This window comes from Halichoerus grypus, chromosome 5 (assembly GCF_964656455.1).
Source record: "Halichoerus grypus chromosome 5, mHalGry1.hap1.1, whole genome shotgun sequence".
NCBI lineage: Eukaryota > Metazoa > Chordata > Mammalia > Carnivora > Phocidae > Halichoerus > Halichoerus grypus.
Window position 1 is genome coordinate 89,588,651 of NC_135716.1, and position 27,297 is coordinate 89,615,947.

Consider the following 27,297-nt stretch of genomic DNA (forward strand, 5'->3'; position numbering starts at 1 on the left):
AGGTCATATTCTTGGTTTTCTTCTTTATTCTTTCCCCTTAATTGATACTAAAAAGGTTTTCCTCCTACTAGCCAAGGACTCATTTATATGCATTTACACATCTTTCTCTTTAGCATATATATATATATAATACATATATTTATATGCATTTATACATCTTTCTCTTTAGCAAATATATGTGTGTGTGTATTTTTTTAAACCAGGGATTAAATGGTACCTCCAGAGACATCTCATTGCATTATGGGAGTAACTAGGAATCTTTTAGCACCCATGGAACTAAAGGCTGGAAAGACAATATGTGGTATCTTTCTCAGGTTGGTAACCTTCAGATTTCAGGCAGGTTGAGGAGAGTGAGAAGTCATCATTATCAAACAGATTCCATTCATTCTGCATTCAGCTTTTCAAATAGCTTACAGTATAGGGAGCCATAGAGGATGTGGGCAAGAAGAACTTGGGATCCAAGTTCACTGAGTGTAATTAGTCTATGCCTTTGACCACTATTTGTAATAGGTCTGTCACCCAAGAGGATTGAACTGTGTTCATGTTCATCTCTGTTCTTTGAACACTGAAGTGTCCACTATCATGGTTACTGACTTGGCTGAAGACATTGTCTACTCTGCCTTCAGAATGCCAGTGTGTATTCTGGGAACGAGGTGGTAATAAAAAGGCCCAAAACTATCAATTTATCAAATTATATCCATCACCTAGCAAAAATATGAAACCCCCAGGTAACAAGAAGCTGGGCTATTTAGTACCAGAGAAAGTATGTGATGTGGAGTGCTCGAACAAAGAACAAGCATTGAGAAGTGCCCTAGGTGAAGGAGCAGGTGGCTGCTAGGAGAGGTCTGTCTGAGACTCTTAGGACGTAGGCTTGGGAGAGGTTTAGGAGGACAGTGTGGAAGGCACACCTTGCTAACTTTCTAGAACTTCACTTCTTAAAATTTGGTCAGTGAAAAGAGCTTTAAAGGATTTTGTTTCCAGTCACGGTTTCTTCATTTAATGGGCTTGTGATATTAAGCAAGGATTTATGTGGAACATCTGTAAAATGGGGAGAATAAAATCCACCCAGCCTACCTCACAGAATTGTCTTGAGAGTTCATTAAGATTAGTAAGTAAAGGGGCTTTGGACATTGAAGATTCATGGACAGGAGGACCACATTTTTGGACAGTGTATTGTCTTAGATTTTGTTTCTTTATAATGAGGTGTCTTTGATAGGGAAATGGTTGTATCTCTTGAGCATTATGGAGTAGGAAATAATTGAAGGAGAGTGTGGAGGCTCAGTGAAAAGAGGTAAGCAGGAAGTGATGAACAAGTGCTCTGCTGTTTTGTGCCAGTAACTGGAATAATAATTTTTGTTGCCTTCCTTTTGGTAGGGAATTTGTCTAAATGAAGCACACTCAGTGGAGAGAAATAGATCCTGTAATTTATAAAACATGCACTCCTCATCAGAAGAAAAGAAAGAGACCATTATCCCTCTTGGAAAATGTGTGAAGTTCGAAATATTTCTTTGTTAGAATGACAATCTCCCTAGTCATTTCAATTTTATGTAAACTGTGTCACAGCAGTAAATACTTAAAAAGAGAATTAACACACTAGGTTTCAACTGTATGCATAATTTTGAAATACAAAATAAAGATTTAAATCAAATATAGCAAAATGTTAAGAATTTAGAAAGTTGATAGGTATGTTCATCTACCAACTGTATGCTTGAAATTATTCTTAACACAAAAGTTATAATTATAAAAAAAAGAAATAGAACAATTATAGATTTTTATTAGCAATTTTGCTGAGGAGAAAATTAAAAATAAAAATGATTAATCCAAAAGAAAATAAGAAAGAAGAGAAAGAGAAACACAGAAGTTATGGAACTAGTAGAAAACAAACTGTAAGATATAGATCAAAACCCAAGTACATCAGTAATCACATCAATTACAAATAAGCCAAATATTCCTTAATAAAATATTATGATTATCAGACAAGTTAAAAAATGAACTCTATGTTCTTTATAAAAATACCTTTAAAATGACAATACTGAAGGATTAAAAGTAAAAGAGTGGAAAATACATGTAAATACTAACCAAGGGAAAGATTGTAAAATTATTACAATAACAGACAAGTATATTTTATTTGTAGAATAAGAATATTAGAAATAAAGAGGCACATTTCATAATGATTACAAGGATCAATTCATCAGGAACACTCTACACACACACACACACACACACACACACACACACACACACACATTTTCCACCCATATATACAGTATGTATTATAATATGTATATGTAAACATATATATAGTGTAACTATCATAGCTTCAAAAATAGAAAGCAAATGTTGAAAAAAATAAAAAATAGTAAAACCCACAGTCAAGTGAGAGATTTGTTTATATTATTTTTATTAAGGTATAATTAGCATCCAATGAAATGCACAGATCTTAAATCATGAGTTTATGTGTTTACAAATACATATACCCATGTAACCCACTCCCCTATCAAAAGATGTAATATTTCAATCACCATAGAAAGTTCCTTCCTGTCTCACTCTGTTAACCCTGCCTTTCTAGAGGTGACAAATGTTCTGAGTTCCCTCACCATGTATTAGCTTCCTCTTCTAGTTTCATATAAGTGGAATCATGCACTATGTACTCTTTGGCTTCTTCAGCGTAGTTGTTTTGAGATTAAGCCATTTTGTTGTATGTACCAGTCCTTTTTTTTTTTAATTTTTTATTGTTACGTTAATCACCATACATTACATCATTAGTTTTTGATGTAGTGTTCCATGATTCATTGTTTGTGCATAACACCCAGTGCTCCATGCAGAACGTGCCCTCCTCAATACCCATCACCAGGCTAACCCATCCTCCCACCCCCCTCCCCTCTAGAACCCTCAGTTTGTTTTTCAGAGTCCATCGTCTCTCATGGTTCATCTCTCCCCCCGATTTCCCCCACATCATTCTTCCCCTCCTGCTATCTTCTTTTTTTTTTCTTAACATATATTGCATTATTTGTTTCAGAGGTACAGATCTGAGATTCGACAGTCTTGCACAATTCACAGTGCTTACCAGAGCACATACCCTCCCCAGTGTCTATCACCCAGTCACCCCATCCCTCCCACCCCACCCCCCCACTCCAGCAACCCTCAGTTTGTTTCCTGAGATTAAGAATTCCTTATATCAGTGAGGTCATATGATACATGTCTTTCTCTGTTTGACTTATTTCGCTCAGCATAATACCCTCCAGTTCCATCCATGTTGTTGCAAATGGCAAGATTTCATTTCTTTTGATGGCTGCATAATATTCCATTGTATATATATACCACTTCTTTATCCATTCATCTGTCGATGGACATCTTGGCTCTTTCCACAGTTTGGCTATTGTGGACATTGCTGCTATAAACATTGGGGTGCACGTACCCCTTTGGATCCCTACATTTGTATCTTTGGGGTAAATACCCAGTAGTGCAATTGCTGGATCGTATGGCAGCTCTATTTTCAACTTTTTGAGGAACCTCCATACTGTTTTCCAGAGTGGCTGCACCAGCTTACATTCCCACCAACAGTGTAGGAGGGTTCCCCTTTCTCTGCATCCGCATCAACATCTGTCATTTCCTGACTTGTTAATTTTAGCCATTCTGACTGGTGTGAAGTGGTATCTCATTGAGGTTTTGATTTGGATTTCCCTGATGCCGAGTGATGTTGAGCACTTTTTCATGTGTCTGTTGGCCATTTGGATGTCTTCTTTGGAAAAATGTCTGTTCATTTCTTCTGCCCATTTCTTGACTGGATTCTTTGTTCTTTGGGTGTTGAGTTTGATAAGTTCTTTATAGATTTTGGATACTAGCCCTTTATCTGATATGTCATTTGCAAATATCTTCTCCCATTCTGTCAGTTGTCTTTTGGTTTTGTTGACTGTTTCTTTTGCTGTGCAAAAGCTTTTTATCTTGATGAAGTCCCAATAGTTCATTTTTGCCCTTCCTTCCCTTGCCTTTGGCGATGTTTCTAGGAAGAAGTTGCTGCGGCTGAGGTCGAAAAAGTTGCTGCCTGTGTTCTCCTTTAGGATTTTGATGGACTCCTGTCTCACATTGAGGTCTTTCAACCATTTGGAGTCTATTTTTGTGTGTGGTGTAAGGAAATGGTCCAGTTTCATTCTTCTGCATGTGTCTGTCCAATTTTCCCAACACCATTTGTTAAAGAGACTGTCTTTTTTCCACTGGACATTCTTTCCTGCTTTGTCAAAGATTAATTGACCATAGAGTTGAGGATCCATTTCTGGGCTCTCTATTCTGTTCCATTGATCTATGGAGTCGATCCCATTTACAATTGCACCCAGAACCATAAGATACCTAGGAATAAATCTAACCAAAGAGGCAAAGGATCTGTACTCAGAAAACTATAAAATACTCATGAAAGAAATTGAGGAAGACACAAAGAAATGGAAAAACGTTCCATGCTCATGGATGGGAAGAACAAATATTGTGAAGATGTCAATGCTACCTAGAGCAATCTACACATTCAGTGCAATCCCCATCAAAATACCATCCACTTTTTTCAAAGAAATGGAACAAATAATCCTAAAATTTGTATGGAACCAGAAAAGACCCCGAATAGCCAGAGGAATGTTGAAAAAGAGAAGCAAAGCTGGCGGCATCACAATTCCGGACTTCCAGCTCTATTACAAAGCTGTCATCATCAAGACAATATGGTACTGGCACAAAAACAGTCCTTTGTTTTTTATTGCTGAGTGTTCCTTTGAATGAATATACCACAGTTTGCTTATACATTCTCCCCTTGAGGGACATTTGCGTAGTTTTCAGTTGGCTATTACAAATAAAGCTGCTATGACTTTCTCATACAAGACTTTTTGTGGTCATGTGTTTTCATTTCATCTGGATAAATACCTAGAAGTGAAATTGCTGAGTTGCAGGGTAGGTATAAGCTGAGCTGTATAAGAAACTGCCCAATCTTTTTCCAAATTGTACCATTTTTCCATTGCCTTTGGCAGTGTATAAGAGTTTTATATCTATACACTATCCAGTTTGGTATTGCCAGTCTTTTTTCATTTTCTCTATCGTAGGGCTAATATCTCACTTTGGTTTTAATTTGCATTTCCCTGCTAATGATGATGAGCACTTTTTTACATGTTAATTGGCCTTTTCTATATCTCCCTTTGTGATGTGCTTATTTAATTTTTTTTACCCATTTTAATGGGGTTGTCCTTTTATTATTGAAAAAAAGCCATTAAATATTTATGCATTAAGAACATTTTCTCCTGGTTTGTGTCTTGCCTATTATTTTTCTTGATGGTGAATTTTGATGAGCAAAAGTTTTTAATTTTGAAGGGGCCCAATTTATTAATTTTGTTTCTTGTGCTTTCTAAGGCCAATCTAAGAACATTTTGCCAAAGCAAAAGTCTTGAAAATATTCTCTAATATTTTCTTCTAGAAGCTCTATAGTTACAGTTTTTTATCTTTAGGGCTATGATATTTTGAATTAATTTTTGTGTAGCATAAAATAGAGCATGAGTTTCTTTTTTATATAAATAGCCAATTAAATGCCTTTCCTCTCCACACAGAATTGCTTGTTGACAAAATCATAGGCCATATAATTGTAAATATCTATCTGGACCCTCCATTCTTTTTCACTGAGCTATTTGTCTATCTTTGCATTATTAATACTTATTGTACTTTTACAAAAAGACTTAAAGACAGGTAGTATAGGTCCTCTAGCTTTGTTCTTGTTTTGCAGGTTATTTTATTTAGTCTAGGTCATTTGTGTTACATATAAATTTTGGAATTAGCTTGGGCATTTCTACAGAAAAAAAAATCAAGATTTTTACTGGAATTGGATTGAATCTGTGGACCATTTGGGGAGAATAGAAATCTTAATAATATTTAACTTTGCAATACATGAACATGGTGTATTTCTTTACTAATACAGATCCTTTGTAATTTCTCTCATCTCGCTCTATGTATATATATATATATTTATTAATAGGTCTTTCATATATTTTGTTAGTTTTTCCTAAATATTTTCTGACTTCTAACATACTATAAATGGTATTGTTTTTTATTACATATTCAAAGTTTTCATTAATAGTACAGGGGGAAAATTATTGTTAATTATTGGCCTTGTATCTTGTGATCTTGCTAAATTCACTTACTAGTTCCAGTAGCTTTTCTCATAGATTCCTTAGAATTTTCTGTGTATCTGATTATCTCATCTATAAATATAGCTTTACTTCTTTCTTTCCATTATGTTTGCCTTCCCCCGCCCCCATCTAATTGCACTGAGTAGGACCTCTAGCAAAGTTTTGAATAAGAAGTAGAAAGCACAACTGTGCCTTTTTGTTAGTATTAAGGGAAAAGTGCTTAATCTATTATCATTAATATGACATTGGCTATAGATTTTTCATAGATGACATCTATCATCATTGAGGGAGATTTCATCTCTAACAAGTCTGGAAGTGGAATTCTGTCAAATGCTTTCCCCACATCTTGTGAAGGATCATATAGTTTTTCTCCTTTATTCTGATAATATGGTAAATTACACTGATTGATTTTCAAATGTTAGACCAACTTTGCATTCCTGGAATAAGCCTCACTTATTCATGATATGTTATCTTTTTTATATTTTGCTGAATATTTGCTCTAATATTTTGTTAAGGTTTTGAATATATGTTAATGAAGCCTATTAATCTTTAATATTTTTGGTTTTTGAAGGAGAGTAATGCCAAATTGAATGAATAATTCATTTCACTGAATGAATAACAAATTGGGAAGTGTTCTCTCCTCTCGTACTTTAAGAAAGTAATTGTAGGATTATGTTATTTCTTAAATAAATGTTGACAGAATTCACTAGTTAAGCATGTGTGTGTGTGTGTGTGTGTGTGTGTGTGTGTGTGTGTGTGTGTGTAGGTGTTTAATTACGAATTCACTTTTGAGTAGTTATAAGGTGGTTCAGATTTTGTTTCTTTTTTAGTTTTGATCATTTATCTTTCACAAGACTATGTCACTCCCTTTAACTTGTCAACTGTATTGGCATAAAATTGTTGATAATATTTTTATTATCTTTTTCAGCCCCCTTTAATATTGGTAATTTGTGTCTTTTCTCTCTCTTTTTGTGACCAGCCTAGCTAATATTTTATCAATTTTATTGGCCTTTACAAAGATATGGGTTCTTAAATTCATTTTCTCTATTGTTTGTCCATTTTTTATGTCATGAATGTCTACTGTTATCTTTTTTATTTCCTTCCTTCTATTTACTCAATTTAATTTGCTTTTTTTCTTCCATAGAAATTTAGATTATTTATTTTAAAATATTTTCTCTTTTCCTTATAAGTATTTAAAGTTATAAAATTTCCTTCTAAGCATTACTTTAGTTACATAAGTTTTGATATGCTGTATTTTAATATACTTCAGATTCAAATATTTTCTTTTTTTAAAGGTTTTATTTATTTACTTGAGAGAAGGGGGAGTAGGGTCCTAGGGAGAGAGAGAGAGAAGCAGACTCCCTGCAGAGCAGTGAGTATAACATGTGGATCCATCCTAGGACCCTGAGATCGTGACTTGAGCAGAAGGCAGATGCTTAACAGATTGAGCCACCCTGGGGCCCCTGGATTCAAATATTTTCTAATTTCCCTTGTTAGTTTTTATTTTAGCTCATGAGTTAACTAGAAATGTGTTGCTTAATGTTTGGCCATTTTCTGGATAATTGTTTGTTATTGATTTGTAATTTCAAATCATTTTGTCAGAACACATACTCTACATAACTTCAATTGTTTTGAGTTTACGGAGATTTGACCTAGCATATGCTCTAGCCTTAGTTCATTTCTACTGGCACTTTAAAAGAATGAATTCTCTGCATTTTGTTGTCTAATGTTTTGTAAATATTAAGTGGTTGGTAGTAATGTTTAAATCTTCTTTATCCTTAGTGAATTTTGTCTTTTTGTCTATCAATTACTTAGAAAATAGAGCTAAAATCACTAACTCTAATTGTGGATTTTTGTATTTTTACCTTTGGTTCTGTCAGTTTTTGCTGCATGCATTTCAAAGCTCTATAATTATTTGTTTACACATTTACATTTTTGATTTTTTGATGAATGGACTCTTATTATGAAAAATTTCTCTTTCTTTCTGATAATTCTCCTCCTTACATCTACTTTGTCTCATATTACTATAGTCACTCCAGCTAATGATTAGAATTTGCATAGTGTACATTTTCTATTCCTTTTACTTTTAACCTGTGTGGGTTTTTTTAACTTAAAATGCAGCTTTTACTGGGGCGCCTGGGTGGCTTAGATGGTTAAGCGTCTGCCTTCGGCTCAGGTCATGATCCTAGGGTCCTGGGATCAAGCCCCACATCGGGCTCCTGACCAGCGGGGAGTCTGCTTCTCCCTCTCCCTCTGTCTCTCCCACTGCTCATGCTCTCTCTCTCTCTGTATCTCTGTGTCTCAAATGAATAGATAAAATATTTTAAAAAAATAAAAAAATAAAATGCAGCTTTTATAAATAGCATACAGGTAGGTCTTGCTTGTTTATTCAGTTTAACATCTCTGCCCTTTTATTGGAGTGTTTAGTTCACATACATTTCATGTAATTATATTGTTGGGCTTAGGTCTACTAGTCTTATTATATGTTTTTTATTTATCTTATCTCTTCTTTATTCCTTTTCCCTATTTTCCTGACTTTTTTCATTAATTGATCAATTTTTACTATACCATTTTATATCTTATATTGGCTTTTTACTTATACTTCTTTTTTATTTTTAATGTTTGATACAAGATTCACTATATTCATCTTTATCTAATAGTCTATTTTGAATTAATGTTATTTCACTTCACATATCATGTAAGAACCTACAATAGTATATATCTTGCTCCTTTCCCATCTTTGTACAACTGCTGTCATGCATTTAACATATTTAAACCTCAGAATACATTATTTTTGCTGTAATCAGTACATTTTGAAGCAGTTCAGTAATGAGAAACATAACCTTATTTTAGACTTACCTACATGTTTACCATTTGGGATATCTTCATTGCCATGAAGATTTGAGTTGCCATTTAATATCATTTGTTTCTCCTCAAAGAACTTTCTGTAGTATTTATTATAGTATAGGCCCTTTGGCCACAAATTCTATTAACATTTGCTTATCTGAATATGTCTTTGTTCTACCTCCATTTTTGAAGAATATTTTCACATAGACATGGATTTCTGGGTTTTTAACCATTTTAAAGATATCTTCCCATTGCATTTGGCTGTTAGTGTTTCTTTTAAGAATTTAGCAGTCTTTCTTATTATTGTTTTCCATTTCTAAAGTGCCTTTTTTTGGGGCGGGGGGAGTTAGGGGAATGCTTTTAACATTTTCCTATTGGTCTTTAGCAATTTGATTTGATGTACCTAGGTGTGGTTTTCCTTGCATTTTTGCTGCTTGGGGATTATTAGATTTGTGGGCTTATAGTTCTCATGAAATTAAAAAACATCAAGCCATTATTGACTTCAATATTTTTTTTTTGCCCCAAACTCTCCTCTCCTGTTTTCGCCAAAATGACTATAATTTTCACATGTGAAATAATTGAAAATCTCTTATTGATGGTAAGAATGTAAATTGGTACAACCATGTAGGAAAACTGGGTTTCATTATCTATTAAAGCTGATACACATACCTTATTCATAAAAATCACATTCGTAGAATATACCCAATAGTTATCCATATATGCACCAAAAGACATATGCAAGAATGTAAAAACCCAATTTTGAAAATAAATGTGGTAAAATCAATTATTATATACCATCATTATCATTACATTCAACAAATGAAAATAAACTATCCACTGTATATAATAACATGGGCAAAGATCACAAACATGATGTTGAGTCAAAGAAACCAAAGAGAAAAGAATTCATACAGCATGAATTCATTTATATACAATATTAAAATGGACAAAACTAACCTATGTTATTAGATATTAGGATAGTAGTTATCCTTGGAGGAGGAGGACAGTGACTGAAGCAGTCATGACAGAACTTTCTGGGTATGTTCACTTTGTGAAAGTTCTTTGGGCTATACCTGTTTCTGTATATTCCGGTATGTGTCTGTATATATGTTGCAGTGCACTTTTCTATATGTATGTTTTAGATCAAAGAAAAGGTCAAAAAAGAAAAAAATTAAAAGAATTAAAATTAAGAGGTTAAAGAAGAAATGGTTCATTTCTACTGTACTTTGCTAGTAAACCAATATTACTTTGGAAACAAAAATTATAAAAATCAAAACAGAGTATTAAACGATTATAATGCATAGTTCTGGGGTTTTTTTTTCCCACAAGTTTTCCTTCATTGAGCCTTTTTTTTTTTTTTTTTTTGTAATGTGGAAAAAAGTAAACAATATTTGATTCAGGCACCAAATTCTAAAGGGGTAAGACTCAATAAAATTTGATCAACTTTACACTTTATTTCATCTCCACATATTCTGTAGTAGGCTTCTCCAACTCTCCAAGTCCAGAATATTTTCTTTATTTTTTGAACACAGATGTAAGTGGAATTTTTTTTAATGCTGAGAAAAGATGCAGGCAGAAGCTCTTCAGATGGATGAAATGCAGAAGCAAAATTATTTCCCTCTTTCCTTCCGCCTCTTCTCCTCTAGACCCCAAATATGTTTTAGAAGGGTCAATGGGGAATTTGGTGCTGACTATGGAGAGAGAATGTGAAGGAAATGGAGAGAAAAGAAGTTTTGTGTTTGGTGAATCAAGTAAAAGGAGAGTGGAGATCTTTAAAGGAGGGTAAACTAATGAATGATGTCCATTCGGACTTTAAAATATCTCTTCACAAGTTTCCATATGGTCATCGAACCAGTTTAAAATCTGCTCAAAATGATTTTTTTTAAAGATTTATTTAGAGAGAGAGAGCGTGCATGCACGAGTGGGGGGAGGGGCAGAGGGAGAGAGAGAATCCTCAAGCATACTCCCCACTGAGTACAGAGCCTGTCTTGGGGCTCGATCCCAGGACCCTGAGATCATGACCTGAGCTGAAATCAAGAGTCGGATGCTTAACCTACTGAGCCACCCAGGTGTCCCTCAAAATGAATTTTTAAGTGTATTCAAATTATTTTATTCTGGAAGGTATATGACTACTTTAAAGAAAGCATAACAGGGAAGGTTTCTACATTAATTGGAAAGTGATACAAAGAGGGTAGTTTCCTGCTACTTCCCCAGTTGAGACACTGGGACTTATTTTAGCAAGAGCAAGGTCTGCAAAATGGACTCTCAGTTCATTTACCAAGGAAGATTGCCACCTGCCTTACAAACCCAGACACAAGAAAAATACAGAATGTGAAAGAGCTTCTGCCCTCCAGGCAAATGTTTAATGGTTGCTTAAACACCGTGACAGGAAGCAGAAGAGAGCCCATTGCCCTTCTTGTCTGTTGAGTTCCCTGGGAAACAGACACTGAGATGGCATTTGGGGTAAAGAAAGTTTAAGGGAAAGTAAAACTTATGAAAATAAAAAAGAGGAGGGATGATTGCATGAAGGAATGGTCCAACCACAATGCAAACCTGACAAAAGTTTCTGCCAGGCCAACAGAGAGATGTAGAGCAAAGCTTGACCATTAGAGACATGCTGCTTTGAGCAGAAATGGCTAGGCCTTGTACTGCCAGCTTGATCAGTCATTGGCTGGGTGCCACCCCACAAACGGCATCAAAACTGAGGCAGATCCTAAAGAAGATACGAGCTGGAAGTGATCAGTTACCATACTCCTGGAAGCTGTGTGGTGCTTTCTCAGAAGAGGATCTGAGCAGCTCATCTTCACATCTGCCACAGTGCACATCCTGTGCCATGCAGATCTACTGTTCCATCCAGGGCTCTGGGGAAACTTAGAAGAGGGTTGTCAGCAGAACAAACCAAAGCTCCCATTGCTGCAGTTTGTCTTGGGACTGCAAATGACACTCACCATCTCCCTATTTCTCTATCCATTCAAATTCCCCTTGCTCTCAACTGCCACCTCTGTTTAAGTGGTGGTGTGACCAAATTCTTCATTTCTGAGGAGTCTGAGCCCCTTTTCAGACTACATTATTGTACTAGTCTAATCACAGTTACAGTTGAGCATGGGGGTACTAAAGGGCACCCATCTGCATCATCTGAGCTTCCCACATATGTCATTCCTCTTTGTTCTCACTGTGTAATAACATTCCTAACTCCTCCTACTGATTAGGGCCAAATCCCTGGCAAGACAGTGACTCTTCTTCTTGCCTCCTTGTCCCTGAACACAAGCATCCCAGAGTAGCCAGGTAACAGCCATAGTTTGCAATTTCTTTGAGTACCAGGACATTTGACCCTGCACAACCCAGAGTTGCAGAGGTGGGAAGCACAAAGTAGCTTATTGGGTGATTGTAGGTGTGGGGGATGGGGCTTGGTTCATGAAATCATGTATACTTCTGCTGGGGGCAGAGCACCACATAAAAGACTCTGAAGCTGTGCATATTCTGCATACTGAAGGATAGTATTCCATCCTTTCAGGGTGTTACCTCTGACTTTGCCCATCAGCAGCATCTTTAGCAGGCCATTCCATGCTGTCACGTTGGCAGTTTCTAGGTGGTACAGTATATGAAGAGACCAGTGGAACTATGGCCACAGGCCCATATCAACCCTCTTTCAGTGGGAAGCATTCCCTGATCAGATGCTATGTGCTGTGGGATTCTATGCCTTTGGACCAGGCACAGTGCAAGCCCCACATATTGCTATTGGGTGAGTCAGCCAAACTCATACCTGAATAGATGTGTATTCCTGATGACACCTTTAGGACAGAAGGGGTCTCATTTTTCTTTGCTGAGTTTGACAGTCTGATCCTGACCTACCTCTTGAAACTTTCTCTTATTTTGGTGCCAACTTGCCTCCAAGCAGTTGTTTGGTTTCTTTGAGGAATGACATTCTGAGGTTTCAGTATTGGTTTTTATTGCTGGCAAGGTGGAAATTTAGAGGTAGCTGCAACTAAATTGGCCTCAGTAAGTGGTTGTTCATGCTGATTTGTACATTGTCTTCATCTTTGCCACCATGGCCATTTGGTTTGTGGGCTCATCATGCCTGCACGAGGATGGCTCGTGCCAAAAATGCCAAAAAATCTGTCTAACATCAGCAGGCCAAACCTACTTGTCTACATTTGGAGACTCTTCCACTGTGTATGCTTTCTGATGAGTGTTGACACATGTCACAGTGCTCTTTATGCCATGTCCACTCTTTCATGGCCATCCATGTGCCTCCACCTCAAGCCTCCCTGTTTCTATTTTCCACTCTTTCTCCTTTCAGGCCTCTGAACAGCTGATCAGGCCAGTCACTACTGCTAGGTAGTTTATATATATTCAAACATAGGGACACTTTTCCTTCCACCAAAGCAGATGACCAGCTGCATCATCTAAAGGCTAAGTCTGTCGAGCAGCTTTCCTTGCCACTGTCTCTCAATCTCTCTGCCCCAAGTGAAGCTTTGGCGCAGCCGTCATCCGATTTTGTCTTTCACCTACATATCAAACCATCCACTCATTAGCCAAGTTCAGGCTTTTTCCTCCTCATTCTTCAGCCATACATGGCAGCTGAGTATGGCTGCCATACTGGTGCACCCATAGTGGGTAAAATGGGGGTCTGGCCTTCTTGCTCAAGCAGGTTGCTGTGTCCTCTAGTCATACCTGTGCTCAGTCTAGGATGTATCATTTCTGTCTTACAGTGGGTTGCTCCTGGGCCTGCCTAATTTCTCATGTGGAATTTGACAACCTTGATCTGACTTCCAATTTGAAATAGTCCATTATCTTGGTGTTTATAACCCCACACATTTCTGGTTTTTCTTTGATCTTTTGTCTTGTTTTTCTCTGGCTCATTCGTTGACACTTGTTTCTCTTCCCACACCTTAAATGCTCCTGCTTCACGGGTATCTACCCAATGGTCCCCTTATTTCTCATATCTGCTCTTAGGGTTTCTCAGGGCTGGGGTGATGCATATAACATGAGTTTGGAATAAAAATGGAGTTTAAACTTTAGCTATACCATTTACTAGCTATTGACTTTATGTAGGAGGTCGAACCTCTGAGCCTTGGTATAACCTATTTTATTAGTGAGGATCAAATGGGACAATATTTGCTAAGTACTTAGGGTGAGATTTGCCCCCAAATAAGACTCTTTGATGTCAGCTATCTCTTATAGCTATTGAACTGCTAACATTTCTATAATCATAGCCTAGACCTCTGTTTTAAGCCTTAATTTCTTATGATTGATTGCCTGTATCCATCTGGATGTCCAGATGTCCCAAAGGCAGTCAGTCTTGATGTATGTATGGTATGTTCAAACTCATCCTCTTCTACATAAATATGCTCTTTTTTTGGTAGTTCCATCACTCAACCAAAGATGAAACTAGTTGGAAATCTCACCTCCATTTTCTCCATCATCCCAGTCTAATCAATTATTTTTACCTTCTAAATATTTATCAATCTATCTTCCCTTCTCTAGGAAAGGAAAGTAGTGGTACAGTAGAGTTCTAAACATGCCAAACCAAAGGAAATTAGAAAATTTAGACTCTTCTTTAAAAACAAAACAAGGGGCGCCTGGGTGGCTCAGTCGTTAAGCGTCTGCCTTCGGCTCAGGTCATGATCCCAGGGTCCTGGGATCGAGCCCCGCATCGGGCTCCCTGCTCCGCGGGAAGCCTGCTTCTCCCTCTCCCACTCCCCCTGCTTGTGTTCCCTCTCTCGCTGTGTCTCTCTCTGTCAAATAAATAAATAAAATCTTTAAAAAAATAAAAAATAAAAAATAAAAAAATAAAAAAAATAAAAACAAAACAAAACATTTTTCTGGGTAACTCAGCTTGTTCAGGGAACAAATAATGTTTTCTCTCCTCTCCCCTGACCCCACTTCTGCTGGTTCACACACACACACACACACACACACACACACACACACACACGAAGGCTTATGTGTTTTCACAGAGGTGGGATGGTCTCATATCTTTATATAAGCTCTTCTGTGTGTTCTTCTCTAGTCTAAAGTTAGTTGGTTGACATTGTCTTGACCTTGAGCCTCTTATGCTGGTATTTTCTGTGGTGCAACTGGTTGAATCTAACTTTTGTAGAGCATGATACTGAGCTCCACAGTTCCTACCACAGTATTGAGTAATAAGGTTCCTGTCATTGTGGCCCACTCCCTCATTCCATCCTCAGCCTCTTCTGATTTGGGGGCACCATGAGAGGCCTAAGAATTGCAGCTGACTTGTCTACACCATGCTTAATTGTGCAGGACCCTCTGAAGCTGTCCTCTGGCTCACCCACCTGGACACCTATATCTCACATTTCTGAGCACCACCTGTTTTCTCTGTGTTATTATGCTAAATACAGCTCTTTGCCACAGAATTTACAAAAAAAAAATGCTCTGCCTCTGCTCTGAGAAGTATAAAACTAAGCCCTCCTCCCTCTGTCAACCTCTGAAATTTCTTCACAAATTTATTTGGATGTTTTCCCCACAATGTCCTCCCTTAAGGCTTAGCTAAGCAGGAGCAGATAAACAAGTGAGAACTCTGACTGTTGCTTCTCCCTCTACTATCTCCAGCCAGGCTTTATTGGAAAAAATTTTCCATTCTTCTCTATAGTATTGATAATGGCAAAAGTCAGCATTTGAACCTCTAAGATTTGTTTCCAAACTATACATGTAAGTTTTGGAATTAAGAACCTCTTTTTTTCTCAAAGCCTGACTTTCAAGATTATTCACTCCCCATAGACAAGACAGGAGTCAGCTTTGAGATTGGGAGTGGAAAGGTAGTCTATTCCTGTTTGTTTCTCTGCTTTGACAATCTGCTTCTGGCTGGAAAAGGAATTAATCATGTGCAATAAGATGGAAAAGATAAAAATGACATTAATAATTGTGATATTATGATTTATAAGAAAGACATATTTGGTCATTCAGATGACCAAAATATATTTCTCATATATATTTGGTGTTAATCCACAGTTCTTGGCATACAGCTCCCAAAACCCTTGGAATTTCCTAAATTTAGAGAGTGATAATTGTGTTTTTTTTGTGTTAATGAGGTGATATGGGAACCTCCAATCTGTAGCAGGTCAGTCAGAAGCACAGGTAACCTGGGCTTATGACTGGCATCCTGAGTTGGAGGACACCCTGCTGGTCTGAGAATTGCCTGTTGGTGTGGAGTGGACCCCCCCAAGTTGGAAATTGAGTCTCACCAAAAGAATAATATCCATCACTTTGCCAAATATTTTCATTTTTTTCTTCATCCTTCTCTGCCCAGAAGAGTTAACTTTATATACTGCCTTAAGCTCCACTGCCTTTTTTCTTTAGATGGTGGGCTAGTCAGTGGGATGCACAGGTAAGAAATTAGAGGTTGGAGGTGAATAAGTCAGGGTTTTTATTCTCCCAGCTTCCCAACTACCTCTACCAAAGGCCACAGCTCCTGTCCAGCAGCCTGCTTACACAGTCACAGTTCCCTCTTACCATTCTAGTAACTTCTCCTTCCCTTTGTATCTTCAGATCGAGGGATGATAACATCTCTGATCTCCTGCTAACTCTCCAATGATATACCAACCCTTATTTGTGTCCCTTAACCTTTTATACACAGTCCCTTAATTAAACTCTCCTCAGTTGTCCCATTAAGTATGATTTACTTCCCTTGGGACCATTACTGATAAACCCATTATACCTGTATGATTTTATCTTCATGACTTATTTTTTTCAATTAGATTAGAACTTAAAGGCATTGATTCTAATTTTTTAAATTTTATTTTATTATGTTATGTTAGTCACCATACGATACATCATTAGTTTTTGATGTAGTGATCCACGATTCATTGTTTTCGTATAACACCCAGTGCTCCATGCAGTACATGCCCTCCTTAATACCCATCATCGGGCTAACCCATCCCCCCACCCCCGTCCCCTCTAAAACCCTCAGTTTGTTTCTCAGAATCCATAGTCTCTCATGGTTCATCTCTCCCTCTGATTCCCCCCCCCTTCATTTTTCCCTTCCTTCTCCTAATGTCCTCCATGCTATTCCTTATGTTCCACAAATAAGTGAAACCATATGATAATTGACTTTCTCTGCTTGACTTATTTCACTTAGCATAATCTCCTCCAGTCCCATCCATGTTGATGCAAAAGTTGGGTATTCATCCTTTCCGATGGCTGAGTAATATTCCATTGTATATATGGACCACATCTTCTTTATCCATTCATCTGTTGAAGGGCATCTTGGCTCTTTCCACAGTTTGGCTATTGTGGACATTGCTGCTATAACATTGGGGTGCATATGGCCCTTCTTTTCACTACATCTGTGTCTTTGGGGTAAATACCCAGTAGTGCAATTGCTGGGTCATAGGGTAGCTCTACTTTTTAATTTTTTGAGGCACTTCCACACTGTTTTCCCTCTTACACTGTTGGTGGAAATGCAAGTTGGTACAGCCACTTTGGAAAACAGGGATTCTAATTCTTAAAATTCTCTCTCTATTACCAAGCACAACATTCTGCTTAAAAGGATGAGCACTAAATGCTTTCTGAAAGTCTTCATTTAACCACTTAGCTGCTATGTACTTCGACACTATTTTAGTCACTATGGATTCCACGATGAATAAGATGGAATAGTCCTTGTCCTATGGAGTTTATCCTTTCCTGACTGTGTTTCCCCCACTGCAGGTTGCAATTTTTGATGAATATAGTGTGCACTAGTTATTGACCATCCTGGTCACATCCCTTTTAAATAAATCTGTCCTACCCACATCCCAGGTGGCTATGACAAGGTGGAGCCATGTGTACGACAAAATTTAAGGACCCAGGAGCAATGAATAAGCCATGAAAGCTTGTTAGCATAATGAGAGGTCAGAATATAGGAAGTAAAATGGGCTTAGAAAGAAATATGGATGCCATGATAAACTGAGAGAACAGTTTGCTTTAGTTCTGATTAGATTTTCCATTAAGTTTTACTCTACTATAGTTGTTAGCTTCTTGGGAGTTCCACATTGAAGTTTTACCAGAAAACCTCCTTTGCTTGGAACAGTTTGAACAGCTCCTGGTTCTTCATGGCCAGATGAGTCTGAGGAAGCACACTCCCATGGAAAGGAGGGAGGTGAAAGTAAAAATGCTCAGTGCTGCTAATGGCATCACCAAGCATATAGGGGTGTGGGCTGAACCAATGAGGGGGCTGTTTTACTTTCTTTACTGTGTCCAGTAAAGACTGCATTGCTTCTCAAGCTGGGCTTTTAGGCAATCCTCCTTCATGAATCATGGCCCTACAGCTTTTTTTTCTTTCCTTGACCCTCATATTTCACACCCCCCTTCTCATCAGTAATTTTTTTTTCCCCTGCATGTTGAAAAACTGCCAGATGAATCCCTTGCTTTGCTTGATCCCTGGATCATTTGTACACCTGCTGTTCCTGCTGGTACTTGCCACTGGGATTCCACTGTCTAAGAGGACTGCCAAGGTACATTTGTCATAGCATGGCTCATTATCACACAAACTAAAGGCAGGTCCATGTCTTAAAAACATAAGTATTGAAACTGATTTTAAGAGTCCTGCAAAGCTAGAAAACATTTATGGAATCTGTCCCCAACATTTCATTATTTAAAAAAAATTCTGGGGCACCTGGGTAAGGCAGTCAGTTAAGCGTCCAACTCTTGGTTTAGGCTGAGGTCATGATCTCAGGATCCTGAGATGGAGCTCCCCCCAACTCCACGCTCAGCACTAGGTGTTATATGCAACTGATGAATCGTTGACTACTACATCGAAAACTAATGATGTACTATATGTTGGCTAATTGAAAATAAATAAATAAATAAATAAATAAGCACCCAGAAAAAAAAAACTCTCTCTCCTTCTGCCCCTACCTCCACCCCAGGGCATGCGCGAGATCTCTCTCTCTCTCTCACTCTCTCTCCCCCTCTCTCTTTCTCTCTCTCTAAAATAAATTTTTAAAAACCTAAATTTTTTTTTTAATTCTGTAGTGATCTACTGGTTGCCTTTTCCCCACAATTCTCCAGTCTCATTGCTGAGAACTCATTTTTGCTGTCTGTCCGGCCCCATTCTTTGAGACCAACCCTGTCAAAGGTAGGGGGAGAGTAAGTGAGCTCAGGAAATTTGGCAGCATGTAAACTTTGCATTTCCTGCTCTGACCTTACAGTCTAGTTTTAGCAACTCAACTTCTGCTTTACTTTGAGACCCACCTGATCAGGGGCAGGTAGGTAAGCATAGGAGTCACTTCTGGTTTTGCTGCCATGTTTGAGAGGCCCCTTTAGTCCCTTTAGATTTTTTTCAGTGCTTTTGTACTCAATTCTCATTTGACTCTCAGAATAGTCTCATTGGAATGAACCTATTTTACATTTGAAATCCATTTTTAATGGAGCCAGGACTAGAATAAAGCCCTCGTCACTCCAGAATCATGCTTTTTATTTTAAAGCAACATTTATTTTCTTCCTTAACATAAACCTGTTCTGGAACATAAGGAAATAGGATTAATAAGAAGAAGTTCTAAATCACCTCTACTCTCACTATCCCAATGATAACCATTGCTAATATTTAGGAATTTTTAATCTATGTATATCATTTTTTAAGTTGTTGAAGTCATTCTTTATATAATGAAATTTTGCATCCAATGAATTTGGAAGGTTTTGCATCCAGTGAATTTGGAATTTTTGGTTTTGTTTTTTTACATTGTCACATGTTGATTTGGGTCCTTATATTAAATTGGTCCCAAGACTAAGCTATAGGTCTCAAATCACTTTAAAGCAAAACAACAACAACAACAACAACAAACAACAGAATCTCCCAGGTGTAATAGAGATTGTCCCATATCTCTATAACTCTATCAGAAAACATCAAGACAAGACATTCCTGAGTCAGGTTCATTGGGCTGGGCATTGTATAGAGCAAAGGGAAGTTTGTAGATAGGCACACAATGAACACAATACAGGAAATGTCTAATTCCCTCCTTAAACTGTGTAAAATTTGAATACCTCTTTCACAGTAGTCAGTGCAGGGAAATATCTGTAGTACAATCTAAATAGCCACTCTGAGACAGTGTATAGTATGGTACATGAAGCAAGTAAATAAAGCAAAGCATCCCTTTTCAGCAAGCATGTTCATGATAGGGTAAACTGTGCCTGAGAACAACAGCTGAGTTCTGTTTAATCACCTTCACCTATGTGCAATGCCAACCTAAAAGTTAAGTGAGACTTAATTGAAAAGGTCCTTGAACCTTCTCCACAATCCCAAACCTAGACATCACCACATTCTTAGTCTCTGAATTCCCACTGATCACCGTTTTTTTGGATTAAGATATTAAAGAATTTTGTTATACTGCCAATGTATCATGTCAGTCAATCATTACTTACTTTGAGCAACCAGCTTGGATGAATGTCTGATGCATAATGAAGATCTGACTCAACATAGCAGGGCAGGTCACTTAGCTATAAAACCAGGACCTGGGCACTTGGAAGTGGAAGAAATGATGGAAGGAAACGGGGAGGCTCTGTTGGAAGCCATGGCAGCATGTACACACTGAGTACCCAGGAGTTCTAGAAGATCAAGGGGAGCACCATGAGAGAGGAATGACACTGAGAACAATAGCTTTCACCATTGTGAACCCTGAAGAATAAAGATACAGTTCACAGACCTGTAAAGAGCCAGGCTGTTTCATGCTTAGAAAAACTAATTAAGTAAATATGTATTCTTGACATCATAACAGTTCCATCTGTGGATGAAATAGAAAGCTTTCCTTGGGAGAAGCAGTAAGGTTCAACCATGGCCCAGGGCCCAGACCACTGGGCAGAGGCCCTTCTTGTTGGGAGAAAGAGTCACATTCCCCTGTTTTTTGTGACAGCCTCAGGACCCACAGGCTGCCTGCAATATGCAGACTGCATAATTCAGTGTGAAGGTTGCCAACAATTTTTGGCCTCAGATTTTTAACCGGTTTTCATTTAGCAATGATTTCACATTTTTCTGGGATGCTTCATGATTTAATGAAGAAAAATTAGGCGACCTTTAGTCAACTTGGCAAAAGAGATGGTGGGTGATAGTGGTCCAGAATAGTAATTTCAAGGCTTACTATCACCATTAAAAAAATCCCAGAGCAGCCATCAGCAGTTCATTCTCATGTGATTTGAAAGAGAAGAACGTTTTGTCCTTAAGATATGACAGTTGTTAGTACTCATCAAGTCGTGAAGCTATGTAACCATTTGTGAATTTAGAAGCAAGTCTTCTGATGGTGACAGAGGGAGCAACATTACCCACACAGTGAACTGGGGCCAAAAACCAGGGTGTAATCGCCACTTTTGTGCCACACGGCTTCCACCGCAGTCTCTCACAGGGTACATAAATACCGGGTAGAACTGGCCATGTAATCAAGTACATGAATAAACTGTAAATTGACTCAACATATCTCATTACATCCTTGACAAAACCATAACATTCTTACCACAGATAATGCTACCCAAAAGCCTCCTACCCACCACATTTCTAACAGAAAATGTGTACCAGCCTTTTGGAAAGTGGCCTCCCAGGCACACGCAAGGATTTATTCATTATCCTGGCAGAAGGTTCCACTGGACAACAGAAGTTTTAGAGCCTGAAAAAAAAATGTGGCTGCTCCAATATTGTAATGGGCCTTCCAGCCTGAGGCAATGACCATGACAGGGTGCACCCAGGTCTGGGATATGGGCCTGATCTGGAGCCAGAAGGAAATGTCCAATGGTCTTTCAGCTCTTATTCCTCAAGACTACAATGAGGATATGGTTCCCCACCCTCCCCATTTGATTCACCAGATGTACAGCGGATGTTCAGGCTGGTTCCCAGCTCAAGTGAAAATGTGGGGCCACCACAAAGGATGGCACAGCTATTGTTCCATTGCACACATCTGCCGGAAATGGACATTTTGGCAATTGGCACTTTTTGCTCTCTACATTCATTATGTGTAATTCCAACTCAGACCTCTTTGTTGTACATTTTGGTCCATTCACTTGTCTGTTTTACTTTAAAGAAAGGCTTTTAGGGTTCTTTTACAGCTCTGTTGTTTATCCAGTGTTGTCAACTGCTTTGAAAAGGTGTATGCAGTTTTTTGATCACATGTGATAAAGCAAGCATTATTAAAGTCTATGAAGCTATCAAGCCCCATATGCTTAGTAGATAGCATAGCCTTGAACCATATAGTAGGCATTTAGAAAATCACTTTAATGAATGTGTGGTTAACATGACCTAGAAATAAGGTTGTTGAATTAAAATTAGCTTGAGTGTATAAAAGCAATGCTACTGTGATAGTTATTGTCAGAAAACAAATATTTCTGGTTCTCCTCTTGAGCACATAGAAAATTTTGAGTAGTAAAGTTTGAGTAGAATAATGCTACTTCTGGGGAGGATTTTTAAGAACTGTCACCTCTATCTTTCCCTCCCTCATGGGTGAATAGCAATGCTCCATATAACCATTGTTCCATCATTCTTGTCCTGGAGTGAGGAGGATACAAAGAGCATTTTGTTGTTTTAAGTCATTTGAATTTTGGAGTTGTTATTGCAGCATAATCTAGCTTGTCCTGACTGACATAGCTACTTAAATTCTATTTTGCAGGCATGAGTGTAGAACAGGTAGGAGAAAGAGGTAGACTTTCTCAGTTTGGGTTTTTGTTGGAATCTTAAGACAGTGTACTTTCAAGAAGTAACACATGGTGGTCTGCCCACCCCCTCATTGGCTCAGCAGCCAACCCAGAGAATCACTTAAATTCAGTTGGCTGTGATAATGACAGAGGAGGATGAGTGACTTAGCAGGACTTAACTGTTTCCTGGAGTCATTGTTTTGGTCTGATATCAGGTAGCTAGCTACCTGTGTGGTAGAGGAAAAATAAGGACAATATGTTGGATTGTACTAAATGTTGGGTCACACAAAATATATTTTATAATTAGAAAAGCACTATCATCTATAGCACCAAAAATACTGACTGAGCATTATGTAAAAGACAATGATCTTAACTCTTTTGTGGAAAATGGTTAGTATTAATTTTAAAGGCTAATATAGCACAGAAGAGTACAAAGAAGAAAATAGCAATTACTCAAAACCCACCACCCAGAAATAACCTTGCTTACATTTCAGTGAACATCCCTCCAGGCGTCTCTCTATGCATATATACAACTGTGCGCACATGTTTTACATAAATGGGAATATGCTATTAAAGTCACATTTATGTAATTGAATCCAATATGCATAGTTCTAAGAACTGAGATGCAGGTATAAGCAACCCCTGTCCTGAATCTTACTGCCTAGGTGTAAAGATAGATATTCAACAAGAATTTCAAGAGAAGTTAGTGTTGTAATATGGAAAGTCCAGGAAGGTATGCATATTGCAAGGAATTTTACCTAACCTAAGAAGTAAGGGATGACTTCCTGAGGAAGTAGGTTTTTTATAAAATTTTTATTTTGCTCTACAGCATGTCAAAATAACTACAACATAATTTTCAGTGGTGGCATAATATTTCATTGTATGAAATTATGTACATATTATTATAATTTATTTACAAGTCTTAATTAATAGGCATTCAGTTTGTCCCCCTTTTAAAATTTCTTATATACAGTGCTACAATGGAAGTTGTTTTGTATGCATTTCTTTGCCCTTACATTTCTCTAGGATAAAGACAGAGAAATGAGATCACTGGATCAAAAGTTATGCAGATTTTATATTAGGTTTTATGTGTATATATATACATACACACATTATAATTTCTAAATCACATATGTGTATATATGCATATAAATATGTATATACATTATAGACATCAAATATAGATATTGCTATACTGCCTACAGAAATGTACCGAGATATATATTCTCACTATCAATGCTTAGGAGTGACAATTACCCAAATCCTAGAAAACTCAAGAAATGTAAATCGTTAAATCATTTTGTAAATTTTGCCAACATTATAGGTAGGAAACCTTCGTTTTGTTTGCTTTTCGTTAATCACCACGAGGGTAAACATTGGATGTGATGGGAAGGATGTAGATGATCTCATTAGACACATATAACCCAGAGGGTAGGAGATAACGTCATGAAAATTCAGGAACCTTCTGCATTAGTGAAGTTTTTAGGAGTGCAATGATATGGGGCATGCTGAGATATCTTCTCTATGGCAAAGTACAAGTTATTGCATCTTGAACCCTCCACCACTAAGAAAGAGACACAGTGGTAGTCCTCTTTCAAATTGGAAAGTAGCATATATCATACTTGGGAATGATGTTTTAATCCATTTATCAGCTAACTCAAAAGATGTTAGTGATGAGTATGGCCCAGAGCAAGAAAAGGCTTCATAACAGGTCCTCTTTATGGAGGGTGGGTCATATGACCCAGGAGAGATAATACCTAGAGAGGTATTTGAGGTAGTTAGGGTATTAGATAAGGATGCTATATGGAGCCTCTAGCAATTCAGGGCAGACTCCCAGAATTCTAAAACAAATCATGTCTCTACAACAGATATTATCCACCATTTGATAAACAGGAGTGAATATGTACTCTCAGCAGCCTCTCTCACCAATAAGGCTTTGGGCATTTACCTCAGTGTCTTTGTTGACTCAGGATTGACTGATTCAGAAGGGGTAAGGCAGACATTCTCTTCAAGTAACACAGGGGACAGGTCTAACTTGTTCCCCAGTGCTCTGTTTTGGCCCCTCTTCCTAAGGTTTCTGCCCCCAAGGCCGTCCCCTCAGGGATTTCTAACAGTTTTTAAGTTAGTTCCTAAAATCCATCTTCCTTGTGGTTTTTGTGATTTCTATAGAGTTGATTTAGGGGCAAAGAGCAGAGCCTTTTCTAGTTCATTATCTACCTGAATTACTGTTTTCAGTTTCCTCAGCAACGGGATTGGGGTAAAAACAAGTGCATAGAAGGAACAAACTGAGGGTTGCTGGAGGGGAAGTGGGTGGGGGGATGGGTTAACTGGGAGATGGGCATTAAGGAGGGCACTGGGTGTTAAATGCAACTGACGAATCACCAAATTCTACCTCTGAAACTAATACTGCACTATATGTGAACTAATTTGAATTTAAATAAAATTTTGGAAAAAAAATTTAGAGCAAACAGAGAAAACAAAAGAAGCTGGGAATGACTGTGGGGAAAAGAAAAGGATGCTGAAAGAGGAGAGAGAACATACATAGTTCCAGGTGTTTTCATACATTTGTGGTTCAAGTTCAAGTCATTGCCTGACTTCATTGGAACAAATTAGGTCCAGTTTCCCAAACCCAGTCTCCATGGTAATATGAATGATAAGTAATCACTGGATCATTTCTTCCACAACCACTGGGGCATTAATCTTGAAATCCTAGGCAAGGCTCAGAAATGTGTGAAACAGTGGGGGAAGGGAGGTTCTCTGCACAATTTCAAGTTCTGAGATTTCCCAGAAGGTACAGAATAAACTCTTTCTATTATTCCCATGACTTGAAACTGATTTTTCAGGTATATTTTTGATAAATTGTCATAAAATTAGATATTTCAAATATTTTGCTTTTCTCTTTATCCTTCCCTATATGTAGTCATGGGAGGCTCACACCAGGCAAGTGTTTTGATTTCACTGTCAGTGTGTAGGATTTCATTGTTGTCATTACTGTGTTTATCACATTCCTCCCAGTTATGGGCCATTAGCATTCCACCAAAAAATATAAATTTTGAAATGCAAGGTAATGCAATGGGCTAGATATCCTAGAAGCCCTTATCCCCATCCCAGCACACATGGGAGGCCTCTCCCATCTGGCCAGACCTAGCAGCTGAAATTCACCCCTGGGGCTTCTCACTCCTGTCAATCACTCCATCCTGCTGTGAACACCATGTAGCCATTCCTCTCACACCAGCTCTCAGGCTGGCAGAACAAGTAACAACATGGGCTCTGGTCCATGCTAAGGCCCATGACATTCCTGGAGATAGCAATGAATCAATGCCCGTCACCACTACAGCATCTCTGCTGTGCCCAGAGTCCTTCATCCCAGAGGGTCCCCAAATATTTTGCAAGCCGATACCTTGCCCAAGCTGTGCATAAGCCTCTTGCTTCATCCACACTGTAAGCCATGCACAGCACCTCAGTGGTGGAATGCAGCAGCTGTTCTGCAGCCGCACCACAATCCCATGGACCTCAGTTCGGGACAGGAAGCCAAGAAGAATACCATATCCAATTGAAAGGACAGGAGGGAATTTCAGGAGGTAAAATTCACTGAGCCAAACTTGGAGGCTGGCCAGGACACCTGGTTAACACCCTTCCTCTCCCCAGAAAGCATGGTACTAGTGACCACCAACAGCCTCACTCTAAGCTCCACTGGCCCCCAGACACCAAGCCATGTCCTTCTAAGACTATCTGTAAACTCTGAATAACCTGAGGGAATAACAGTAAAATATTGTAAAGACTAAGGTCATCTCATCTCACACCTGCTGAGGTTAGCTAATATCACCTTAGAAGGAATAGAAACATCACTGAGGTACAGTGAAAGTATGGAAAAGTGACCAGAGTATCTAGTCTTGTCTCCTTCATGACATTAGAGGGACATCCAAATCTAAGGAAGTGTCCAGTGTTTGGAGTTGAGGGTATGGATCAGACCCAGAAAGGTGGTTATTGGACCATGATGTCAGCTTTGAAGATTCTGTTTAAGTGAGAAATAAGTAATGCACCAAACCATTGATTTTACCCAAAAGGAATGACATAAGTCTTTACAGGTGGCCTCTTTGAAGAAATGTTCAGTTAGATAACAATAAAAGTACTGTAACAATAACAGCAATTACTACTACTATTACTACCACAATAATAACAACAACAACAATAATAATAAACAATATTACTATTGTGAGGTCCTCTATCAAACACTTCACATGCATTCTCATGTAGTCCTCCCAATAACTCTCTAAGATAAGTATTGTCATTATCCCCATTTTACACATGAGTAAACAAAGAAGTTAAGTGATTTGTCCAAGATCACACAGACAGACAGTAAGTAGTGGCATGAGGATGTGACTTCAGGCAATCCAATCACTGTGTGTGCTGTCACCATATCCTTTACTGTTCTCCCTCATCACCCTGTTGATTAAAAAGAAAAAAAAAGATCCAGGTAACATTGCAAGAGTCATGCACTTTGTGGTCCTAGAGAGGCACCAAATACAGAACATGAAAGATAAAAACAGCTTTAATTGGGAACATATAGGGCCATTTATCCCTCCACAAATATTTATTGGACATCCACAATGTACCTGATGCTGTGCTAGAAATAATGGTGAATAAGATAGACGTGGTCTGGGTTTGTTAGCACTTAAAGGTTAGT